Source organism: Perognathus longimembris, chromosome 13 (assembly GCF_023159225.1).
Source record: "Perognathus longimembris pacificus isolate PPM17 chromosome 13, ASM2315922v1, whole genome shotgun sequence".
In the NCBI taxonomy this organism is placed as follows: Eukaryota; Metazoa; Chordata; class Mammalia; order Rodentia; family Heteromyidae; genus Perognathus; species Perognathus longimembris.
The window spans coordinates 22981698-23009309 of record NC_063173.1 but is presented as its reverse complement, the minus strand read 5'-3'; the positions used below and the strand labels follow the sequence as shown (position 1 = coordinate 23009309).

General features: G+C 34.4%; 1 protein-coding gene across 14 annotated transcripts in view; it reads left to right on the top strand.

Annotated features, from left to right (window-relative positions):
* The window catches only part of Sox6 (SRY-box transcription factor 6), a 538528-nt gene that overhangs the window by 107473 nt on the left and 403443 nt on the right, over positions 1–27612 (top strand). For 2 of the 14 annotated variants that reach the window (XM_048360336.1, XM_048360344.1), the window contains one exon: positions 26167–26235. The exons of the other annotated variants lie outside the window; for them this stretch is intronic. The gene's annotated coding sequence lies outside the window, so the exon portion shown is untranslated. The remainder of the gene's footprint in view (positions 1–26166; positions 26236–27612) is intronic. 14 annotated transcript variants of the gene reach the window in all.

The window sequence follows — 27612 nt, the reverse complement described above, 5'->3', positions numbered from 1 at the left end:
CCTCTTCCCCCCAAATTGTAAGTTTGATATCCAATCTAGTATCAAGTGGGTTTATTGTTGCATTAGTTCATCCTTTGACCTGCTGTTTCTATGATTCCCTTTCTTGTCCCCTGGTCAAATAATCTTATATACAAGACACAGGTACAGAAAATTAAGATAAATGAAAGAAAAAATACTATGTACAAGATGTAATAAGAGCTTCTTGTTTCCATATCTTGGAGATCATGTTGATACAATTCATCATATATGGTCCTGTGTATTAAGCAACTGGGTTGTTGAGATCCCGTTAAGAGTATCATAGACATATTCTAGTTCTTACAAATGAGGGAAACCATGCACCCTATATTTCTTTGGGCCCGGCTTACTTCACTTAGTATAATTTTTTCTTGGTCTTTCCATTTCATTATGAATGGGGCAATGTCATTCTTTCTGATGGAGGAATAGAGCTCTATTCTGTATATATACCAAATCTTCTAGATCCATTCATCTACTGAGGGCCATTGTGCTGGTAACTTTAGTATGGCCCGTTTGTTGTCATTTGGGTAAATGCCCAGAAGAGCGATTGGGAGCTCTGTGTTTAGTCTTTGAGAAACCTTCATACTGCTTTCCAGAGTGGTTGGACAAATTTAAATTTACACTTCCACCAACAGTGTAGTAGCCTTCCCTTTTGACCACATCCCTGCCAGCATCTGTTGTTATTAGATTTCTTGATAATGGCCATTTTAACTGGGGTGAGGTAGAATTTCAATGTTGTTTTGATTTGCATTTCTTTTATGGCCAGAGATATTGAGCATTTCTACATGTATCACTTGGCTATTTGTAGTTCCTCTTCAGAGAACTCTCTCTTTAAGTCTTTAGCCCACTTGTTAATGGGGTGGTTGTTTCTTTGGGGGTTTGTTTTTGGGTAATTTCATTTCTTGAGCTGTAAGTATATTTTAAATATGAGGCCCTTATAAGATCTATTTTGTCTATCCCTAGTTTCCAGCAAATAGTAAGCACTTTGGTATTTTTGCATCAATGAATATTCAAGAGTATCTAATATATTTTATGATATCCTCAACAGTAGACTTGTTCATTGGGAAGGAAAGAGAGGTGATTTGGGAGTATGAAAACATTTGAGAAAAATGAAGGCAGGAAGTGAAGTATGATTTGGGGAGAACCAGAGAGCAGCTTCATAGCTAACTGTATTTGGTTGACTTGGATAACACACAATGGTGATAATATTGAAGTTAATAATGATAATAAAGTTCTTGAGAAAGTGAGACACTGTAGAGGAATATAAAACTGGGCAAAGGTAAGTCTACAGTATTATGTGTTAATAAGTCAATTTTTAATACCTTCTATACAATGACATAATGTAAATGATTACACTGGTAACATGTGAATGGATATTGCATAAATCAGTGTAACTTGAACTATTGCCATAGGCAATTTTATATAAAAGACTAAAGTAATGCTCTTTTTAAGTAAGTGAACCTTGGCAGAAAGTAGAGAAGCACAAACACTAACTTATAGTACATTTAAATAAGTATAATATAGCAGAAAGAATGAGTAAACCTTGGAGTTAGGCATATTAGGACATCACTCTTATTTCTGTTCTTAGTGTGTCTTTGAACTATCACATCTGAGTCTCAGTTACCTTTGTCTGTAAAATGATATGATGCAAAGAGAATATTTATTCTGTATTTGGTAGATGGTTGGCCCAATAACTATTTGTTTCTTCTTTTAGCCATAATTTCCCTTCTGATGAGAAAAGGGAAATGTTTCCAGGACATTATGAATTTTTTACTGCCTTATAAAGACCCCAAGTATAACATAAATAAGTTTAACTGGAATCCCATTTCCTATTTCTGTAAATTAAGATTGGATTTCTTTTTTTTTGTGGTTCAACACTAAGACCTAAGTAAATTACACACCTGAGTTTCTCATGCATTATATTTAATTTGTGTTTAAGATTTTTGGGATTTTTTTTTGGATCAATATATATATTGATTAAACTTACACATAAATTAAGTCATTTTGCTACCACAGGTCAATATTTTTCAAGAAAGACTGTCTTATTAGAAGACACATCTATTAAGTGGAAGATAGTAAAAAGTGTTCAAAATCCTAAATTTTCTGATTAGAACCCATTTTCATTCAGGTCACCACTTTATTACAGAAACAAAATAAATTTTGATTGTAGTTTAGTCATCGATAGGAGACACAAAGTAATGCTCAGAAACTTTGATAGCAGAGTGCTGGTAGCTCATGCCTATAATCCTATCAACTCAGTAGACTGAGATCTGAGGATAGCCTTTTGAAGCCAAAATGTCCATGAAACTCTTATATTCAAATAACTACCAAAGCCAGAGGTGGAGCTGTGGCTCAAGTTGTAGAATGCTAGGCTTGAGCAACAACAACAAAACCAAACAAAACTTAGGAAAAAGTGCCCTACCCCCAGGACCAATACAGTGTTAAAAAATGGTAATTTAGCAATCTCCAACCAGTTCATGAAAGACAACTGTTAATGTGTATTTATCCACATAAAACTCTTTGGCATATGTAAGATTTTAAAGATGGTTTTAGCATAATAAATCCGGAAAACAGAACAATCTTTTATTTCTTTACTTTAGGAATCATTTGGGACTTTTTCAGAAGAAGTTTACCAAAATTAGCTAAAGTTAACAGCCCTGAAAAATAAATTTCCTTGTGAAATTTAAGAGAAATGAAGATTTTAAAAATAATCATTAGAACCAAGAGAGAAAATCCATAATACTTTTGTAGCTACTTTTGGCACTTTTTTTGGTATTTGAATACTTGCATTGACATATATAAATTATATATATATATACATATACACACACACAAATGACATATACAAATAATCATGCATATTGCTGATGATATGACCAAAGGTGAACCCACTGGTCACCTGTCTCACATCTTACCTGTGTCCCTGAGCTTCTTTTGCTCAAGGATGGCACTCTATCACTTTAGCCATAACACCACTTCTGGCTTTTTCTATGTATGTGGTACTGAGGACTTGAACCAGGGCTTCATGTACGCTAGGCAAGCACTCTACCACTAAGCCACCTTCCCAGCCCTAGTCTGGTTTTAGGAGAGTTTTTTTTTTTTTAATTAAGATTTGCCTTATTTCTTGCTTCAAGACATGCCTCCAGGATGCTTGTGAATATGTTACAACATAGGATGAATCTCACAAAACTGCTCTGTAGGGCATGAACTGAAACTGAGGAGCTGGTGTTGTTAATAATTCAACATTTGGCAGTACCGTGGACATTAATGCATTTGTAGTTCACCTGGACAAACCTTAGCACAATCAAATGTGAAAATGAATTTACTCATTCCTTTTAATCTCTGGGTAGCATGTTAATACCCCCTTTTCATTTGGTAGACAAAATAGAGAAACAATTAACCTTTCCACAGGACTATGAGTTGTGAAATTAAAGTAAATAATTAATAATAAAATGCTATCTTGATTTAACAAAAATAATAGTTAAGAATTTCTGTATCACATTATGACTGATTTAAGTGTTTTGCTTTATTTCAAAATTTCAAATTAAGCTCCCATTTTGATATATCAGATAAACATATAAGCTTAAACAAGTAAATTTATGTTATGCAAGTAAACTTATATAAAGCATTTGTGTGAAAAACTAAAACATGTTAATAGTAAAAAATGCATAGTAAGTGAGCACAAAGAGTAACATAAAAGTTACTTTTACAAAAATTACTTTCATAGGAAGATAAATATGTCTTCTTATATTGCATGCCATAGATGACATAATCTCTGTTAAATTATCACTATCCCTAACACATGGATCATAATTTGTAGAGACTAGAAATAACATGGCAATGTTGGAGTGGCAAAATTTGACTTCTTAAAATTTGGTAGCTTGTTGATCTGTGTCCTGTTTCCACATAACAAAAATATTTTTTGACTACAAAGGTATTGCTTTAAAGCACCATGTAAACCAGCCTCTGTAGGCTGAAATGACTATTTTGCTGTCAAATTTCCAAAGTGTAGTAATGAGAAATTTAAACTTGTATATAAAAAGCATATTATTTGGTCCTTGAAGTATTTAAATCCATATTTGTACCTAAAAAGTTTTACTATTATATTTATATTGAACAACAAGGGGAAGAGTTTGTAAATTTAAAATAATCATAGTGGTAAAATGTGATTTTCAATTCTTTGTGAAAGACATCTGAACATTATGCTTTCATTAACATAAATCTCCAAATGGGCAATTATGTCCACATGGTATTATGTGGAGCTGATGAAAGTAATTTGCCATCTATATCATAAAGCAGATACTTTTGGTTCCTATGTAAATATCTCCCTAGTTTTCTTGTTAAGTCTTTAAGTCTAAAAATAATCTAAATTAGAAGGTAAAAGACTTAATAGTACAAAAACATCACTCCCATTGAGAACTCATGCTAGACCTGAAAGTAAGTTGATAGGAACTTAACGTGTATTTTAAATAGCAGACTGAAGCCTTTCAAAGAATTTTTAGAACACTCTTCATTATACTGTACTAGCAATAAATAGCATCGTGCTACAAATTTAGTAATAAAACTGAAAGGGATTTTAAATCATGGGCTAGTTTAGTAACTTTGGTTCAATTCCCCTCCCCACTTTGGTGTCTCTTGTAAAGGAGAGTGCACTACATCTCAGTGAACAACCTGAATTTCTTTGGCCCTGGAAACTCATAAAGTCCAACTTGGCTTTTGACACAGTGTAAGCCACTTGGATTAGGTAAAGCTGATCTTAAAAGAGAAAAAGTGGATACTCAGCAAACCCCAGCAGATATTTTGACACAGTCTTGGAGCTGATAAGAGTTGTCATAAATTTAAACATTACCTTTCCTAGCACAGAAACCACTGCACTAATAAATGGCTTTGAATATTTTATGAATGACTGAACACCCTGCTTTGCTAATAAGTCTTCTGGAAAGCTCTGACTTTTTTGGGATGGTTTTACTTTTGGAAGAAGGAGTGTTGAAGACAAGCTACTGATGAGGTGTCATATAGTTTTACAAGTTGCATAACTGCTTTTAACTACTAAAGTATCTCTGATTAAAATAACAATTGAGCTTGTAATTTTTCCTGAACAGCTGCTGCTACAGGGGGTCATTACCTTGGAGAGTTTGAAAATAATAGTACTCCCGGTACATGAGTTATGTAGTCTTGTGTTTTACAGCAAAGTACAAAGTTTAAAGCCTATAGAAGAATGTTATTTGAAAGCTGTCAAACCATGTTAAAAAAGACTGCATCGTCAAAAGGCCCTGGTGGCCACGATTCTGCATGTAGCCTTGTCTTATTCATTATAAAATGCATGTTTATAAAGTTCCACAGAGCATCCAATTCCCAATTCACTTATATCAGCAAGACTTAACTTGCTCATTAATCTAAATTCTTTTGCAACTTTAATCTACATGTTTAATTAATCATAAAATGAGGCGGTAAGTAATTTCAGCAATGTGTGGCTTGTTATCAGATGCATTTAATCACTCTTCTGTGAGCTCATTTGGAAACACCTGAAGATGTCGAGTGCAGTTTGAATAAGCATAAATTATTCTTTGTCAGTGTACTTCACTCAACTAATAAGACATTAATTTAAAAGGCACTGTTTGTCATTTTTAGATCTTTACCAATATTTTTAGCTTAGCAATATAACTCTAATTGTATATATGATTCAGAACTAGTGCCCGACATAGGAAAGGGTAAGAGTTTAATTCACTTTTCTTATTTACATGTAATTATGTCATGTAATCTTAGCTTTTAATGAGGATTAACCATCTTGTAAGTATTCATATGCTTTCAGAATAATGTACTAATGAATTATAGTTGGAAAAATTATTTGTTGGTACAAAGGCTTGTTTTCTTCCTGGGTTGGGAATGAAAGGCTGTAAGTTTTGAGAGATGGCTCTGATTTCAGGATACAGGTAGTATATAGGGTTAGATGATAAAAATGTTAACATTAAAAATTCCAGTATAATAGCTACATTGTACTGTGTCACATGAGAATATAAATCTTTTTATGGGGCCAGAAAGCCTTAAATAATGACAATCTTATTTCCCACCATTCTCTTAACAGTATTGCGTAGTTGATGATGACATTTTTAAAAAGACCAAAACAGAAACAATAAGAAACTACTCAGAGTGAAAAAAATTATTCATGAGTACTGCATGAGTTATATATTGCAATGTTAGGAGCATGGGAATAAAAATTGCATTTTATAGGGTGTCATCACCTGTCCTGTTTATGCCACGAGAGCAGTGACACATGGAAGGAATAATTATCTCAGTGGAAACAAATTCATGTACCTGCTGTGGAGCATCTCTCTTCATCTTACTCATGAACTCATCTCACTCCTGTGCTGTCTACGGATTGTCAGGAGTGAGCCAGAGGGAATGATTCCTGAAAAGGGAATATTGGTTTGAGCTGAAATATAGATAGCCACATTCTCCATTTTTATTTGATGTGCACCTCTCCAGGGCTTTTCTCCTTTCTTCAGGGATCCTTTAAGCTAAGCTAAAAGTTATTTTATATGTCCATCTCTCCCCCTATGCCTCATGACTATATACATGTTTTTCTTCCTATTTTCCTTTCTAAGGGAAACCAAAATCCCAGGAAGTCTCATTTGTACAGTTCAACTCATCCAAGCCATAGCAGTGCATTGCATTAAGATACCAATTTACATTATTCCACCCAAACCACTATACACAGTGTTTTCTTAGAACACTGATGAAAATTTAAACATGGGAAGCTTCTTCAGCATCATGGTTGAAAAAGAACTTAAACTTAGTTTTCTTGATTAGAATATTATTCACATTTCTTAGTTGATATATCATACGTTATAAAGGTTTGCTGTTGGTTCTTCTTGATACAAAACCTAAAGCTTCCTTAGCTCTCCTTTCTTTGGAAAACTTAAGAAACTTTACCCCAAGAGGTTTATTTTATAACTTGCTAATGAAAGCACAAAGAAAGAATACTGTAGCCTTCCATCCATGTCATTGATGTGGGAAATGGCCTGTCCTACTGTACTATTAGGTCCCTCCACACAAAGACAAATGATTTTTATAAAATGCGGTATGTAATTGGAGTTTTTCCTGTGTACAACATACTTCAAGGGGAAAATGATAAACTAAGTCCCATGAGGCTTTACATCGTCAGATGTTTGAATGTGTGCCTATATAGAGATCTACTCCCATAGCTGTTCAACTTTACCAAACCCTCTCATGCAGATAACTTTGCCCAGTTACAAAAATATATCATGTAAACACGTTTCTTCAATAGAGACATTACAATTGAACAGCGTGAAACATACATAGAGTGATGAAGTGCTTTAGTGGATGAAACAGTTTTCTATTCTGATAGAACTTGTTAGCAGGGCTCTTATTTTAATGTGTAACTTCTATGGCTGGAATAGCATGTTGGCAAGGAAAGGGATTATAGCAAGCCTGCCTTATTTGTGGATTTATTGTACATAGATTTAATCAAGTGTGTTAAAATTAAGAATAAAACTAATAAATTTAAAATAAATATATAAAAATAAAATTTAGAAATAAAAATTTAAATTCCCCCCCCCACAAATTCAGGACTCTTAGTCCTGAATTTTCATTCATATATGATTTCCTGAGTATTTCTCTGCTCTTAATTTTGTGAAAACATGTCTTTGCAAAAACAAACTCTACTAAAAAACAAAAGCAAAGTAAAAATTATGGTAATCCTCCCAAGCCCAAAAAGACATGTAGTGTGCTTAATTCAAGTGATAGAATGAAAATTTTAGATTTGCTTAAAGATGGCATGTTTTTAGCAGCCTTTGTGCTGTTGTGGGAAAAGTGAATCAATCATCCTACAGTATAGTACTAAACTGCGAATCCTGAGCATTAGCAGTTTTCATCCAAGGGTGGTCTTGGAACCACACCGCTCTGGATAACAAAGGTCTGCCGTACAGTCACTCTGTAGAGGGACTGGCTAAGAGCATGTCTAAATGTCTGCTAGCTCAAGTGCTCTGGGGAAGCTGTCTGGAATTCCTGAGTAGATCTCCAGAGTCTTCAACTGTTGTGAGACTTCACATTCATCAGATGAATGAAGACATCACGATGCAGTCAGTGACAGGCATCCTTCTCACTTTAAACACCCCATTAGGCTCAATCTTTTATATTAAAAATGAGATAACCATTGTATTCCTAGTAATGCTTTATGCTCCTTCTCTAGAAGGCATAGTTCTCCCCCTACACCAATGTCTCCAACTAGTGAATTTTATTTTAAATTTTAATGAAAAGTTCATTATCCTTCCTTACAAATACCTTCATAATTTATACCCGTTTATGTTTGTTTGGATCTTAGCTTTGCCTGTGGACATTGTCTTTTATAGCCTTTATAGTCTTTCTTAAGCAGTTGAGTTTGGCTTTTGTAATATGACTATTGTCACATGTAATATGACCAGCTATCACACCAATACAGTGCATTTGGTAGCTTTATGAGAAGTTTGATGATAGATGTGCAAAACTCTGGTCATAACTTATTATGGATCTACATAGGCTTTCTCATATAGGAAAGCAAAGCACTGAGTTGTTCAGGTGGCTAAATGTGAATCAAGTATTTTTCTGGAATTTACATAAGAAATGCATTGACGGCAGTTGCATTACTTTTTTTGTGCTGGTCCTGGGACTTGAATTCAGGGCCTGGGCACTGTCCCTGAGCTCCTTTTGCTCAAGGCTAGCCCTCTACCACTTGAGTCACAACTCCACTTCCAGCTTTTCTTGAGTAGTTTATTGGAGATAAGAGTCTCACAGATTTTCAAGCCCAGACTGGTTTCCATCTGTGATCTTCAGATCTCAGCCTCTTAAGTAGCTGGCATTACAGATGTGAGCCACTGGTATCTGAATGCATTAACTTTACTATTATTGCCTGCCCTCAGCTTAGACACTGTACCTTTTTTATGTTCAGAAGAAAATAATAATTTTAGAATCAGTTTATAATTTCCTTATCACTACAGTACAGCATCCAATTGGAGGTTTTATATTTTCAGTGTGAACAGTGGGGTATTCTGTAACTTTACACCATGAACCAAATCGTGAAGAAACTTAATACTGCAACTCACCATGCCTCATGGTGTATTTCAACTACTTTTGTGGTATGTCTTCTACTTATTTGACCACCTACTCCTTCAATTTTGGCTCATGGTTTAAAAATAGTAGCACTGGAAAGGATAGTTAAGTTTGTAATGGTAGAAAATTTTTGGAATGCATTATTTATTAAGTTTGATGAAGTGATTATATGTGCATAGTCAACTTATAATTAAATATTCTTGAATATATGACAAACAAAATGAATAACAATAGTTTACTACTTCTTAACTACATTGTATTGTTTAGGAAGAAAGCAATTTAAAGGTGAAAGATAAAAACTGATAAAGTTCATTTAAGTAACATTTCACCAACTATATGTAAAATAATGTTCATATGTAATTAATATAGAAATTGTATTAGATAATGGAAAACTTATTTATTCACATGTAAATTATCAAATGAACCTCAGCAATTTTGAATTATATTCTTTCATTTCAAATCTGGAAAGTTACATTTATTTTGATTGCTAAGGCAGAAAGCATGAAAAATGAGAATAGTGGTATTTATAAGACTGTAAAGATTTAAGTTGTCAGCTTAGGAAAAATAGTTTAGTGAGTTATGGGTAAAATAGAAAGAATTTACTTTCCTAATCAATCACAAGGTTCAAACTGTAGGGAAAAGAGCCTGACAATACAAACAATGCATTTTTCTTAATCTAGAGCATTTAAAAATAATGGAAACGTGGCAAACTGAAAACTGAATTTTCAGTTCTTCAGACTTCATGACTACCAAGTGAAAATCTGATTTTTTAAAATCATTTAAGCACATAGTTGGGTTACTTACAGAGCTATCCAGTGTATAGGTTTTGGTGGCAAGAAGCCAACAGTGAAATCAAACTCATGAGCACCCTATAGAAAATCCCTCCAATTACTGTTGTGCTGTTGCCAGCTGCACTTCTAGGGAACAAGAGCTGTATAGATTTCTGTGCAATGGCTGGGTTACTTAACACAGCTTGATTGGCTCTGTTCCTGCCTCTGTTCTTTTTGGCTGACAGCTGACCACTATAGTGGTTTGGCTGAAATAAGACTGAAGTGAACACAACCACTGTTTGTACCTTCCTTTTGTGCGCTATTTCAACCTCTTCACTCTCCCATATACATATACTCTATAAACCTTGGAAAGAGAGAAAGCTAATTTTCTTCAAGCAAATTGAAGTTACTGGGTTGTATCTGCTGTCATTTTATTCTACGAATCCATCAGATTTTTAAGAACTGGGTAGTTTCTTTCATCTCTTATTTGTAAGTGCTTGAATTTATTGAATATGGAAAGAATGACACTTTAAATTCTTCGAATTATATTAGTTTTTCTTTAAATTTGAGATAATTGTTTGCTTAATTGTCCTAGAGGTAGAGAAGTTATGTAGAAGTCATCTGGAATTGCCTTTGGACAAATTCTGATAGGAAGTTCTTCTGTTTTATGGTCTTGCAAATATATAGATATCCCAAGGACAGTAGAGCTTCCATTGCTACATTTCATGAAACAGAAACCTTTGAGTGATAAGGTAAATTTTTCCTTTACATGAAAGTTCACAGACTCATGTATTCTAGTTCGGGTTAAGTCAGAAAGATTTTTCAGCTTTTGGAATATGACTCCGAGTAAGAAGTACTTTTTTTTTTTTGCCAGTCCTGGGGCCTGAGCACTATCCCTGGCTTCTTTTTTCTCAAGGCTAGTATTCTGCCACTTGAGCCACAGCACCACCTTGGGCCGTTTTCTATATATGTGGTGCTGGGGAATCGAACACAGGGCTTCATGTATATGAAACACTCTTGCCACTAGGCCATATTCCCAGCCCAGAAGTACATTTATATGCAGACTTGGTATGAAATGTACATTAAACAAAAAAGTTTTCATTAACTAGAGATTTTTTTCTCTGCAATATATTTTTTCTTTTCCTTTCTCTACTTCTCCTTTCTTTCATCCTTTTGTCTTTAAATAAAAATACTAATAGATTCAGAAAATTAATTTAATCAATCATTCAAGCTACAAATAGAAAAATATTACATTTCAGTAAGAAATTTCCATATTTTATTTTTGTGCTGGTACTGGGGCTTGAACACAGGGCCCTGCCCCTTAGCTTTTTTGCTCAAGGCTAGTGCTCTACCACCTGAACTATGCTTCCAGTTAGGGATTTTTGGTATTTTATTAGAGACAAGAGTCTCACAGAATTTCCTGTCCTGCCTGGCTTTGAACAGTGATCCTCAGATGTCAGCCTGCAGGTGTGAGCCACTGGTACTAGCAGAAATTTCCTTCTTATTTTTTTAAAGACCAAATTTCATGTTGTTTGGTCTACCATTGTTTTTCAAGAACCAAGTGTCTTCTGTGAGATATTAATTGTATTACTTTTTTTGATTAAATAAATAGGAAGATAAATTTTGTGCTCCAGTATGAGCATGTAATTTATAGATTATATATGAAGTGTCATGCCTGACTTGTTAAATTTTATACACATATATGTATACACACATAGATATATGCACGTAGATATACCACACACATGTACATACACATACACAAATCTATCTATCTATCTATCTATCTATCTATCTATCTATCTATCTATCTATTGAGAGAGATTATTTTCTCATCCAATTCTCATAAGTACCTTGGAAGGTATAAGTGAAAATGAGGGTGGTATATATCTTTCCCTAGAGTATTGCAATAAATGGAAGGACTAGCATTCACATTCGGAATTGTTTTAATTAATAATCCTATTCTTTTCCTTATTTTTAGTAATTTTTAAAATTTGGTTTAAATACTTTTTTGTGAAGAATAAAAAGCAAAAGAGAAAACAGATTTGTTATTAAAAGCTAAGAAAAACTTGTAATGATGATTGCTACTTAATAATGTCAATTGATATTTGTTGATAAGATACTTTTCTCTTTGCAAAACAAAACAAAAAAGGAATGAAAAAGAAGGAAGGAAGGGAGAGAGGAGGAACAGAAGAATGCACAGATACACAAATAGAAAATCTTCCTGCTCTATTTAAATCTTACATCATTAAATTGTATAAGTTTTCTTTCTTACAGAAAGATACAGATATGCAAAGAGTAATTCTTACTTTACAGGCCAGGATATTTTATCAAGTGTGAGGAAGTCAAACATGAATGAGGAGTGGAATTTTCCTTTCATTTCCCAAAACTATGTTTGTTGAGTGAAAATAAAAACACAGGAAAAATGATTATCATGCTTGATTCCAAAGAAAAGCTTGTTTATGTGTGTAATACACTAAATAAAATATTTGAGATTACTTTGGCTATGCAGAAATGTAACCACAAAAATATTTTAAATTTTAAAATAAAAAATTACATTTTAAATTATCTTTATGTGGTTTTACAAAGAAGCTACCATTCAAGCAATCAGTTTATAAGCATCTTGATTGATGTCACACCTTTCATCATTCTCCCCCATCCCTTCCAACCTAACACCTCCCTTTGATTTTCTTAAGTTCATAGAATAGACATTGATTTCACCCCTCTCTTCATTTGTTTACCATTTACCCTCTTTCCCCTGACTTCTCACACACCTTTCAAGTGCCAGTTTTCTGGTATTCATTTTGTTGGACTGTGAGTTAGGAATTATACCATTTGAATACTTTGGTTAATACATTTGTGTACACTTACATGTGACTTATTTTTACTTGTATATTTATACACTTACATGTGACTTGTGTTTACTTGTATATTTATAAATTAGTTGTAGCTTCCATACAGGAAAGAAGGAACATTCATCCTTTGTCTCTGGGCCTGAATTGACTTAACATAGGTTTTTCCATGTCCATTCATTTCTTTGCAAATGATGTTATATCATTCTTCCTGATGGATTAGTAAAATTCCATTGTGCATATATGCCATATTTTCTAGACCTGCTCATCCACTACGAAGCATCTGGATTGTTTCTGTACCTTGGCTATGGTGAATAGTGCAACAATAAACGTGGTTATTCAAGTGGCTCTACTATATTTTGATTTGTAATGTTGTAGATACATTCCCGTGAGTGTTGATTCATTATGGTTTTGGTTTCTGAGCTCTTTGTGTATTCTGGATATTAGGCCATTGTCTGATGTGTAGCTTACACAGATATTCTCTTTTTTTTTTTTTTTCAAATTTGTATTATCAAACTGATGTACAGAGAGGTTACAGTTTCATACGTTAGGCATTGGATACATTACTTGTACTGTTTGTTACCTCGTCCCTCATAACACAGATATTCTCTTATTTAGGCTTTTTTTTTATTATGTCCTTTTCCATGGAGAAACTTCTTAGTTTAATATAATCCCATTTGTCAAGTTTCTCTGATTTGCTGTCCCTGGAACATTACTCAGAAAGGCTTACCTATGCCACAATTTTCTAATGTTTCTCCTTCTCTTTTTTTGTAGTATGTTTAAGGCTTCAGGTCTTATATTGAAATCTTTAATCCATTTTTAATTTGCATTAGTACAATTTTTGGTTTTCTGCATGTGGATATCCAGTTTTTCTAGTACCATTTGTTGAAGATGTTTTCTCATCCTGTGTTTTGGCACCCTTATCAAATATTAAATGGTTGTATGTTTGTGGGTTTATTTCTAGAACTTATATTTTGTTCCATTGATCACAAAAATATTTAATCAAAGTGTAGGGCTGTTAGATTTTTGAAATTAAGTCAAATAAAAATGAGTATTTGTTACAATTCATTTACCTATGTTTTCCAATCCTTCCTTGCAAAACAGAAAGTATCTTTCAAAGAAAATGATGCAATTGGTTTTCATGACCTCTATTTTCCTCTCTCCATCTCATATCATATTCCCAGCTTTATTTATTTTTTTTAATTTAATTTTATTGTAAAGGCATATGAAGAAGTTATGGCTACATAAGTAAAATAAGGCAATGAGTATACTTCTTGTTGAACATTGTTACCCCCTCTCTCAATTTTCTCCCATTTTCCCTCCCCATGATTCGCATTCCCCAAGTTGTAAAGTTCATTTCCAACATAGTGTCATGTGACTGTCCCTGTTGAATTGGTTTATCCTTTGTCTCACCATTTTTTTTATTCCCCTTCTCTTCCCCAAATCAGATAAATGTATATACAAGGCACAGGCTACCAAATTAAAAAACAGTGACAATAGGGCATTAAAACAAAGGGACAAGAAAAAATAAGGAAAAAAGAAATAACTTCACATAGTACATTAAAAACAACAAAATGTCTCTAGTTTCTATATATTGGAACTCATTTTGATAAGCATCATTTTATATGGTCATATGTACATAGCTATTTGTCTATTGTGATCCTCTGCTAGGACTATCCTAGACATATACTAATTATTACAAATAAGGGAAACCATGGAGCTTATGTCTTTTTGGGTGTGGCTTACTTCACTTAATATGATTTTTTCCAAGTCTTTCCATTTCCTTACAAATGGGGTAATGCTATTTTTTCTGATGAAAGCATAGAATGCAATTATGTATTTATACCACATCCCAATAACATTCTTTAATGAAATGGAAAAAGCAGTCGAAAAATTCATATGCTATAATAGAAGACCCTGAAAAGCAAAAACAATCCTCAGCAGGAAAAACAGTGCTGGAGGAATATCAATATCAAACCTCCAACTCTGTTATGAAGCTGTAGTTATTAAAAACAGCTTGGTACTAGCACATGAACAGGCCCAAGGGCCAACAGAATAGAATTGAAGACCCAGACATAATCCCACAGACCTATGGCCACCTAATCTTTGAAAAGAGAGAGAGAAAATTATCAGATGGAAGAAAGACAGCCTCTTTAACAAATGATGCAGGCAAAATTGGCTTTGCACATGTCGAAAACTGTAGTTAGATCCTATGTATTAACCTGCACCAGAATCAACTGTAAATGGATCAAAGACCTCGACTCTGGGAAGGGACAGGGGATACACTAGGGCTCCTTGGCACAGGTGGAATCTTCCTATATGAAGATTCAGAAAGAGAACAAACCAAAGAAAGGCTGGATAAATGGGATCACATTAAACTGTAGAGCTTCTGCATGGCAAGATAAATAGAAAGCCCACAGATTGGGAGAAGATTTTGATTAGCTATTCAACAGACAAGGGTCTCATATCAAAAATATACCTAGAGCTAAAAAACTTAAGCCCCATAAAAATCCTGGAATAAACAACCACCTCTTGAATACGTGGGTTAAAGAATTAAGAAGAGACTTCTCTGGAGAGGAAATAAAAATAGCCAATATACACATGAAGAAATGCTTAACATCTCTGGCCATAAAGAAATTCAAATGAAAACCACATTGAGATTCTGCCTCATCCCAGTTACAATGTCTATTATGAAAAAAACAAATAATAGTCGGTGCTGGTGGGGATGTAACCAAACGGGACCTGTACTATACTGTTGGTGGGAATGTAAACTGGTTCAACCACTGAAAAGCAGTCTGGAGGTTCCTTAAAAGACTAAACATAGAGGCTGGAAGTGTGGCTTATTGGTAGAATACTTGCCTAGCATGCATGAGGCCCTGGGTTCAATTCCTCTGTACCACATGAACAGAAAAAGCCAGGAGAGGTGCTGTGGCTCAAGTGGTAGAGTGTTAGCATTGAGCAAAAGAAGCTCAGGGACAGTGGCCAGGCCCTGGGTTCAAGCCCCAGAATTGGCAAAAAATTATTAAATATACAACTACCCTATGATCTAGCAATCCAAATCCTGGTCATTTACCCGAACAAACACAAACAAAACCACATTAAAACTACCAGCACAACTATGTTCAATGAAGCATTATTTGCTATAGCTAATATATGGGACCAAACCAGATTCCCCTCTGTAGATGAATAGATTTAAAAAATGTGGTATATATACACAATGGAATCCCAGGTTTAATATTAGACAGTTTGTGTCTATTTCTTTTTCTCTTTTTTTCCCCTACCAATCCTATTTTCTCCTTTTCACTTTATTTCTCTGCATCCTCTTTCTTCTCTATCAATCCCCTTCACTCTGGCATCTCTCTGCTAACTATTTTTGAGGGGGAGGGCTTGAGCTCGGAGTCTGGGCACTGTCCCTGAGTTCTTTTGCTCAAGGCTAGTGCTCTATCACATTGAGCCACCATGCTACTTCCAGTTTTCTGGCAGTTAATTGCAGATAAGAGGCTCACAGCCTTTTCTGCTTGGGCTGGCTTTGAACTGTGATCATTGGATCTCAGCCTCCTGAGTAGCTAGGATTCCAAGCATGAGCCACCAGAGCCTGGTTCTGCTCACTCTTTCATTTTGAGTTCTTATATGGAACTTTTTCTAGTCTGCATTTAAAAATATTTTTTCTTTGTGTTCTTCACAATTTTTGTTCTCTTAGATCACTCTTGAATCTTCTAGGTAAGGTGTAAAGTTTCCTATTCTTACTCTTTAAAGGATTATCTAGAAAAAGAATAGCTCTTCTATCATCTTGCACTTCATTTTTCTCCCATATCCCAAACACGCAGTTTCAGAAAAGATATTTTGTCTTATTTATGGAAAGTGGTGTAAAGTTACCTGCTACTTTATAGCTTCTGTAAGATTTGTCTGTGTTCATTGTATGGGTATTAGAGAGATTCAACACTAAAACTGTCACTGATCCAGATAGGTCTGCCACATTATAAATAAGTAATTGAAAGTACACTCACAGAAATAGACTTGTTCAATATGTTATGAATAGGTGACTCTTACCCCAATTCTCCAACTGAAAAAAAGACAGGTGTTCTGGATCTCAGACTCAGTGAACTCTAGGCCAGCATTCTAAAACCAGCTTATCTGAGGGTATTTGGACAAGGCTGAATAAATGAAGTTTGTTAAAATCGCAGTTATGAAAGCACACTTTTCATGCCCAAGAAAGGTAAGGAGGAGTCCCTTCAGTGATGGTAGAGATCATTAAGAACATGTCAATATAAGCTATGTTATTAAGATATGGGGGAGGGTTGGTGAAATGTTCAATACTAAGGATGCAAAATTACTTTTTGTAATTACCAAAATTATAGACACATGACTGCAACAAAATTGTCATGGGGCTGTTTAAAGTGTTGTAATAGAATGAGTTACTGAACAAGAAATAAGGCATGGAGTTGACAAGAGTTGGCATATTATAAAAATGAAACTACTATAGATTTTATTTATTTATTTATTTATTTATTTATTTTTTTGGCCAGTCCTGGGCCTTGGACTCAGGGCCTGAGCACTGTCCCTGGCTTCTTCCCACTCAAGGCTAGCACTCTGCCACTTGAGCCACAGCGCCGCTTCTGGCCGTTTTCTGTATATGTGGTGCTGGGGAATCGAACCTAGGGCCTCGCGTATCCGAGGCAGGCACTCTTGCCACTAGGCTATATCCCCAGCCTACTATAGATTTATTGAACTCACAATGACAGATCTAATGTTATTTGATGTTACCTTGCTTATGCATTTTATTGTGAACCTTTAAATAGAATCTAAACCTGTATATTTTGGGGTTATGGATTATATTTGTGATTCAAGAGTCTTCTGAATTCTTCTTAGGGTTATGTAATGCTGGAAAAACTTAGTGTGCCCACCTTCTCAACAAATAATCCATGCATGACAGACTTGACTATAGTGTCAGCTATACAAGAGGTGTACATTGGAGGACTGTGTCTTAAAGCCAGAGAAAATATGAAACCCTATTTAAAAATTAACCAAAGCAAAGAGCGAGTGGGGGCATGTTTCAAGTGGTAGAGAACCTGCTTATCAAGCCGAGTTCATATCTAAGTACAAAAAAAAAAAAGATATGGCCTCAATATAGCACCTTAGGTTCTTATAGTTATTTTTGTGGTTTAATTAATTTTTATGATGGGACAAATGTAGTAAAAACCATGAGGATGATTACTGTGTGAATATTAACTTTGTTTCTATGACTTTGGGGTTTCAAATCTAACCATGATCATCAGCCTCATTGGTCATAAGGAGGAACTGGCAGAGAAAAAGATGAGCACATTCTGCCAATGTATAATCCACTTAGGTAAACTTCATCTCTACTCTTTTCATTCCTAATTTCACTGCTTGTCCAACTACTTCTACTGATGGTTCATTCTTATTAAATAGTTTCATCAAATGTCTGCATAGAAGAAACATTGCACCCATAATGTCAGAAAAACAGGTTTTTCTAGATTTTATAAAATTTCAGAATAGGAGGGAAAGAAGGGATTAACATTTACTGAATATCTACACACACACACACACACACACACACACACACACATATAATTTAGTTCTTACAAGAGAAAAACAATGACACTGTTCAGTGGCTAATCCTAGCTACTTGATAGATTAGCAGGATGAAGGTTGGAGGTCAGATTGGGTAAAAAATTAATTAGATCTTATCTTATCCAGCAAGCTGGGACATGGCTGTTCATTTCGGCCATCCCAGTTTTTTGCCTGCTTGGGCAAAACCCATAAAACTGTATTTGAAAATAATTAAAACAAAAAGAAATGTAGGTATGGGTCAAGTAGCAGAGTCCCTACCTACCAAGTTCAAGGCCCTGAGTTTGAATCCAAGTACCAGCAAAAGAAAGTAAAGTTGCCATGGATTTTTATGTAGAAGGCAATGCTTTAAGGACAATGCCAACTTGTCCTGGTTATTATTGTGGGTGGAAGTGAGAAATAAAGTAAAATACAAACACATAAGTGATAAAGAAGCATAAAACTGTAATAGAGAATGGTAGGGTAAGAGCTATTACTATTTGCCTCATCTGCAAAGTGAAATTTTCAAAATAATTCACATGAAGAGGTAAATACCATTTTAATTAAGATCATTTTATATCATGCTTTTTAAGAAAAGAAAAAGAATTATTATTCTGTCCAGGTAGGTAAGGAATCTTGGTAGAACCACAAACATAAACTATTTTTAGCATTGATCTCACTTATTTTGCTTAGTGAGGAATAAATGTTTTGATGACAAAGTGACTTTGATAAAAATATTCTAAAATAATATAAATTTTAAAGATAGTTTCTCTTTAAGTCTTAAACTTAAAGAGAGACTTCTGTGAAGGAAATAAGAATGGCCAGTAGACACATGAAGAAATACTCAATGTCTCTGGTGATAAAAGAAATGCAAATCAAAACAACAACGAGATTCCAGTTAGAATGGCTATTATCAAGAAATCTAGGCTGGGGATATAGCCTAGTGGCAAGAGTGCCTGCCTCGGATACATGAGGCCCTAGGTTCGATTCCCCAGCACCACATATACAGAAAACGGCCAGAAGTAGTGCTGTGGTTCAAGTGGCAGAGTGCTAGCCTTGAGCGGGAAGAAGCCAGGGACAGTGCTTAGGCCCTGAGTCCAAGGCCCAGGACTGGCCAAAAAAAAAAAAAAAAGAAAAAAAAAGAAATCTAATAACAACAGATGCTGGAAGGGATGTGGCAGAAAGGGAAGGCTACTAACTGTTGGTGGGAATGTAAACTGGTTCAACCACTCTGGAAAGCAGTATGGAAGTTCCTCAAAAGATGAAACATAGAGCTTCCCTGTGACCCAGAAATGTCATTTCTGCTCATTTACCCAAATGGCCACAAACAAGGCCACACTAAAGTACCAACACAACCATGTTCATTGCAGCATTATTTATCATAGCTAAGATATAAAATCAACCCATATGCCTCTCAGTAGATGGATGGAACAAGAAGATGTGGTATGTATACACATGGAGTTTTATGCTTCTATTAGAAAGAATGACATTGCCCATTCATAAGGAAAGACCTGGAAAAATTATATTAGGTAAAGCAAGCCAGGCCCAAAGAAATATGAGTTGTATGGTTTTCCTAATCTGTAATAACTAGAATAGGTTTATGATATTTGTTGGGAAAATGGAGGAGAACAGAAAAGGAATAGGCCGGACTCCATCCGGAACAGGCGAGGACTGTTTATTGAGGAGCAGCGTGGGGCACAGACTTTCCCGCGAGTTTGTAGGTTGTGCTGCTGATTGGGTTTGGGGTGGGCTTATATAGGGTTTAACAAGGAAATAGAAAACAGAAAATGGGTTATGGTCCCTGGGCGATGTCCTCAACTAGTCCCACAGTGGAATGTTCCACCTGGGGTGAGGGGCTATTGTCCCTTGGGGAACAAGGGTGGTGTCCTTGGCTTGGCCCAGATTGGAATAACCTGCTTGCGGACAGCCATGTGGTCAAGCCTGTTTTCTTGCTTGACCTAGGGAATGAGGCAGGATCCAATCCTTCAGTATTCATAGCAAGGGATCACAATAGCCCAATCGCTAACCAAGGGCATAGGACCATATGTATTGAAGCATATCAAAATGAACTTCAAGAATTGGAAACAAGAGGTTCCTATTATGTCCAGTTTGCAGTTATTTCTATTTTTTCTTTCTGTTTTAGTTTTGTGTATCCTTTGTCTTGTACATAAGCTTATTTGATCTGTAGAAGGGAAAGGGAAACCAAGAAACAGCAGGACAATAAGCTAATGCAACAATGATACTCACTAGACACTATGTTGGAAATGAACTTTATAATCTGGGGGAAGGGGAGCGAGAGTGATAATCAGGAGAAAATGAGGGAGGGTATCAACAGTGTTTAAAAAGAAATGTACTCATTACTTATGTAACTGTAACACCTGTGTTCATTACCTTTACAATAAGTGAAAAAGTTTCTGCTTGCTCTTCCACTCCAAATTTTTTTAGTTAATAACGACCAACTTTTATTTATTTATTATATATATTTATTCTTTTGTTTTTTAAGTTTATTTTTATTGTAAACCGGTGTACAGGGTAGTTACAGTTACATAAGTTAGGGTAATGGGTACATTTCTTTTGAACAGTGGCACCAGTTCCCTTATTTTTCTCCCAGTTAATTACCAACTTTTAAACAAAATGCTAAGAAATAGATAAGGACAACTTTTTTTTTAAATATATAGAAGACATTTTTGTTGTTGTTTTTGATGTTGTGTTTGAATTATAGGCTCACTGTGTTGCCCAGACTGCACTCCAACTCTAGGCCCAAGTGATCTTTCTACCAGCCTTCTAGGCAGCTGACATTTAACACTGTACTTGAATAATTTGAAAAACTGAAAAACTATTAGATATTTTATCAAACATCTAGCTTTTTGATTGATTTATAACAAGTGCTAACTAAATGTTATTAAGATGAATTGTGGTCATCATTTATTCTTTTTTAAAATAATTTACACTTACGGAGAGCTTAGTATAGTTCATGTAGACATGCTTGAGATTTAAATGTGAATGGCACACCAAAACTAGTATTAGGTAGGTCAAAATTCGAATGGATATACAAAGTGTAATTTTATAGTAGCATATTAGTATTAGAACTAAGATATTAATGAGATAGGAAACACAGAAAAGCAAAACTTACCAGGAAATACTGTGGGAAGACTGTATTGAGTGAGTTAGCATTTGAATTGCTTCTCACAGGACAAGTGAAGATAGAATATTCAAAATTGACTATATAGAATTTGTCAAAGCATCTAGACATGAAGAGGACCTGATATGTTTGGAGAATTAGAAGTTCAATACATATATGGGGAAAGTGGATGAAGAAAAGGATTAGGCTAAAAATATACTTGAGATTTTAATGATATGACAGTTTCCTGATAGGAATCTGGGAAATGTTTAATTTTAACTAATTAATTTCACCAAGATGTGTGTTTTTCTGGGTTTTGTGAGATACTCTTTTTGTGTACCACAGGCTGGTCTCATACTTGCAATCCTCCTGCCTTCACCACCTGAGTGCTGAGATTAATGGACCACCATGATGAGCCCAAGCTGTGTATTTTTCTAAAAAATTACTTGTTCTATTTTCTTTACTTGGACGGATAAGATATTAAACTGGTAAAGTGATAACATTGTGTAGTGTAGTTTGATATGATATGAAAGGACTTAGAAATGATGTGTTACAAAAATTGCTGACCATTTTCCTTAATTGTCCTGTTTGACTTGCATTTTGAACTTTCTTATATTTTATTAGCTAATTTGATTTGCTAGACAACTTGTAGTCCAGTCAAAAGGTTCTAAATTCTAAAAATATAGGTACTGGCTTTTAGCATAAGTACTTATGATTAATAGTTCTTATTGCTGTTTTTAAGATTAAAATATGAACAAATAAAATATGTGAATGCATATCATCTTTATAGTTTCAGGAAAGTGTTAGCTGGCTATAACTTTGTTTTTCTTTATTTCCCTCAGCTTCACTTGTATATTAAGGCTTCATGTTACGTGCAGTTTTTGTTTTTATTTAAGAAGGTCCAACTTTGCAATATATATTAGCTATAATTTTGTCTTCTTCCAGAGAAACATCTGAGAGTCTCCCGATTTCATTATGGTGAAATTATAGTATCTTCAACTTGAAATTGCTTAGACAGGTCACTTCCAGATTACACAGAGCACGATGTGCTTCACAAGTCAAAAAGTTTTCCATCAACCAATACCCAGCAGTGAAAATCGTCAGAGAAACAACTAATTAATCTCTGCTCCTTTACAGCTGTTTAATGCAATGCATACTACAAGTCCTGTTAAATTAATTAATGATTTCAATTATGAACTTTTCTCCAAAATGTTATGATTCGAATCAGGCTGATAATGCAGTGACCTGGGAGTGTGAAATCTGTGTTATGAGGAGAGTCACCAGTTAATTGATTCACAAATTATTTAAAGTTTGTTGCACCCAAGGGAGTGCTCAGTTTCATGACAGCCATTTCTTAAAGTGTACAAACTCCTTTTTCCACCTTAAGAATGTCTTCAGTTATTAAGTGTGATAAAGTAGTGGTGTGTTTCTAGACCTGTGAGTAACCTTAAGATTTGTGATGTAGAATTGGTAGGTTAGTATGTGCCTATTAAATCTATGAGGAAAGGAGAAAAAAATGTTCACCCAACTTAATGATCCTCTTTTGTGAAAGTTATTCATTCCTTTTGCTTAAGTAATTTTAAATTTTTTTCTAAGTATCATCTCTTCTCTGGAAGAAAACTTTTTTTTGCATTTGCTGTATATTAAATATATTTTATGCTAAAAGGCAACTTAATTATGATTTCTAAAAAAATAGGTAACAACACAATATAAATTGTTCCAATAGTTGAAACATTTGAGTTGCTGTTGAAGTTAAAATGTCAGACCTAAATGCTGTGGAGGATCCTGATTCCTCAATGCAAAAGTATCAATTTTTCTATGATATGCTGATTCTTTATTATAGTGTGCAGGAAAAAAAATGAAATTAAACCTTGCTTCCAGTCTGGCTAATTCAGTCATAACTTAAATAACAAATAAAAGTATACATATGTACACAAAGAAGAGAGGGAATCAATATCATCAATATTTTATAATAAATTTATTAAAGTTTTATTAATGTTTGTGTGATGGGATTGGAATGACTTTGAGTGCCCATAAGAGAATCTTTTCCTGAGCTTCTGTGCCTAGCTGAAGTAGAAAGGATAGCAGAGAGACTTTTAGTAGGTATAGAGGACAACAGGAAGGTCTATGGATACAAGTGTCAGTTAAATTGCTAGTCGAATCTAGAATCTTGTTTCACATACACATTTGGGTTTAATGAACAGGTTTCTTGTTTTTAAGTGCTTTAGTAAAATAATAGTCTTCATAGTTTCCTTCAAATATGATAAGCAGTATGAAAAAATGTTTTTCATTTAGTATGAAAACAAAGAAATTAGACAAATTTGTCCCATCTCAGAGTGGGTAGATGTATTTATAGGATGGAGCAGGAAGCTTATATTCTGGACAAACACTATTTTTGCAAATTTCACTTGTCATGGCACTTCTGTTTTACTTCTTTCATTTTTTTTTGACCCAAGAAAATTGGCCAAAGAGAAGAAAATTAGAGAAAATAGTATTATTAAAAATAAGTTTATCTGTTAAACTTGCTGCAAGGCAAAAAGAAATGTACTTGAAAGGAAAGTAAATTTATACTAATTTTTTGCATTGTAGGAAATGTACTATTTTAGACACTGACTGGTTCTGTTTTCTAAAATTAAGGAGCCTATAATCTCAGCACCATTAACAAGTGCTGTCATTCAGATACACAGTGTCTGGCTGATTTAAATAAAATGAAATGAAGATAGTTGTTTCTGGTCCCTTGGCTTCACTCATTGCCATAAACATATGCTCTGCGTCCCGCTTCTTTCCATCTTATTTATGACTTTAATTTGTTGTGTGGGCTGCGCTAGAAATTAAATTTAATATAATTCTCCAAGGGACCCTGTCATATAATAACATGGTAATTTCTGTGTATCCTTTTGAAAAATGAGGAAATTAATTCTTCCTGACATGTTCTAATTATTCCAGTGTGAACGGCAAATCCGTTTTTCCTAGCCCCTGAAGTGTTATAGGCAAATGGCTGGTGTTCAAAGCTGAGGTGCTAATGCTGACCAGCAGTGCGTTTAATTTGAAACATGAGCAGACACCTTTCAACACACCTTTGTAATATTGGAGTACTTTACAGAAATTAATTCACTACTTATTTGGCAGCTTAGCCTTGGGGTTATGTTTTTTTATTCATCAATACTATAGCCATGTTAGCATAATGTTTCCCTATTTCCTTCCGTGCATAGTATCTATGTATGAAACCCACAGTGTGTAGTGGGTAGTTTGGCTGTATGAATAAAGAAAAATCCACACACTTCAGAAACACCAGTTGTATGCCAAATTGTGTTTACACATTATAGAGAGGTATAGCAAGGTCTTGAATGTTAAGCTTAATTATAGTCCATGGTTAACAGCTTTAAACTGAAATTACATAGTGTGGAAATTATTGGGGTAATCTTGCTGTGAAAAGACAACTATACACTTGCTGCCCTGCTGTAAATTTTAGTTGTGAAAAATCTAGTTTTTTTTGCCTTGGAAAGGATACAATAAAGAATCAGATTGTGAATTAAATTCATAGAACAGGATACTCAAGATTTGAACTCTACCAGGATGGAAGTAGTACCTATGCCTTGGACATATAAAGGACTAAAGCCATTTTTGGTCCTATTGGAACTATGTGTCTTATTATTCACTCAGCTCAATTAGAAAGTCTGGGGCATTCTTCAGGGGAATTACAAAAAGAATCAACTTTATCTGCTATCTTTGTTGTAAACTAGCTATTATATACATTTCTCTAATTAAGTCAATCATTTGTGTCAGCCCTAATACAATTTCTTTGTTTTAGTGAGCAGTTGATAAATTCTATCAGACATTGGTCATTTATTGTTATAATTAACAAGAAGACTGAATGCATGAGATACTGTTTAAAACAAGATATACAATTACACTTAAATGAAAGAAATAGAACTGTGTTTAGAGTGGCTGTAATCAAGTCCATTTATCTGGTTTTGTATCTCCATACTCATTTTCTTTAAAGTTTACCTCAAACAGGAGAATTGGGAATGGTAACATAATTATCCAGACAAATAACATTAATATTGTCCATATATTTTTTCTGCTGACCACACAATAGCTACATATTTAGCTTTATTCTCTACCTCAGTCTACTGTCAAACAGATTATTTAAGCTTTCCCTTTTATTTTATTGATGGAAAAAGTGGGCTTCTTTTTGGCTGGAAACTGAGGAAAATGTAACATGAATTTTCACATTCAAGTATATGTGCCTCTTGTCAGGGCAAAGTTATTTTAAGGCTATTTTTGTGGTTTTGCAGCAGTTGTCAGTCATCACTGAGAAGGTATTAGGGACATAAGAAAAATCACTTCCTAAATCCACAGACTATACAAGTTGCTCAAGATTTCCTGATAATGGACTTCACTTGGTGCCCTGGTAAAGGAAGAAGAATTTATTGCAAATTGGTCTTGGTTTTTTGGTCTCTATTGGTCTCTATTTTTTGTCATTGAAATTATAGAACAATTATAACAAAAAAATGGGTGACAGGAGATAGAGCGTATCTTGGTCTTAGTAGACCAGATTTTTCTTCCAGAGCTCAATACATCATTTACATAAGTTCTGAAAATGAACCAAAGATTTACTCTTTTCCTAATATTCTTCAAAACACAAGATCCATAAAGAGTGGCTGACCAAGTTAAAATAAGCTGTTCATATGTGCAATTATGCATATACCTAGTTCCATTCTCTTTCTAGGAAAGAAACTGAGATGTTTACATCTCAGGATGCTACAATCAGTGTGTCCAGCAAAATGAATTAAAAGAGGTAAATATCCTCCAATTTTGAATTTTAAAAAGTTATAAGATGCTTCTTAGGCTTAGGTTTTGATCATTTTTTTTACCAAAACTTATATAATTTTCAAGTTAATATCCAGAAAATTATGTTAAACTTACTTCTATATATGCTTTACTTAAATAAAAATCAAGACATGTTAAATTAGGTAAGTTCTAGTATATTATTTATTTTGAATATGAATGTATATGCATAATGCATGTATATGTATACACATATCCATTCACATATACAAACAGGTACATATCTAAAAAGCATATGCATGATTTTACCTCTCTTCATTAAACTCATTATCTTCTTTTGTATCAATGTTTGTTTCATGGACCAAACTCATTAAGATTATAAGCTTATCTAAGTTTTTTTAATCAGTGACTAGAACAAGATCTTCCCCACATTTACATATATTTATATTTTTGTACCAATAACAACATTTATTGAGGACATACTATATGCCAGGCAATGTACTAATCACTTCATATGAATTACTTTATGTGAAAGTAGGAAAAAAAAACCTCTTTGTGGTAGTACTAAGCACAAACAGGTTAAATAATTTTCCCAAAGTATATAGTTTAGAGGTGGAGGGATTAATATTTTAACATTTGAATACTTAGAACATTGCTTGACAAATAGGAAGCCATCATTCAGCGTTAATTGTTAATATTGTTTTTGTAAGTTAGACCAATATATGGGTATATCAGGCTGTTCATGCAAGAGCAAAGTCACATTTACTGAAAACATTATGGAATAAGCACAAAACTATTCAATGCTAATAATGTACTTTTTCACTTACGGCTTCCATTGAAGTAGTGACCACATTTTATAAGTAAGGAAACTGAGACTTAGATATAAAACCTTGTTGTATTAATCAGCTTTCCATTTCTACAACAAATACAAGAAATAAATCAACCTTAAAGAAGAAAGATTTCATTTGGCTCACAGTTTTGGATATTTCAGGTCACCATTAGTTGGAAATCTTGTTTTTGAGCCTATGATGAGGTAGTGAGTGAATTATGGAGGGAAGTACATGATGGAAACAAAAGTCACTCACCTGCTGGCTGGAATAATAAAAGGAAGAAAGGATTTGTGACTGTGGCTCACAATCCCTTTTGAGAACACACATGCAAATGACCGAAACCTTGCCACTAGGCTCTACCTGTGAAGTTCTTAATGCCGCCAAATTGGATCGGGCTGGCTTAGCCTTTAATTTGTGGGGCTTTTTTGGGTGGCAGGGGTGGGGGGGGGGTAGAAGGTGGGGGAGGAGTACATTTAATCTCTACAGTATCACATTTGTGTCACACATTTGCATGGTGTGAAAGTTAAACTGGATTGCTTAAAACAATGAAGTTTTTG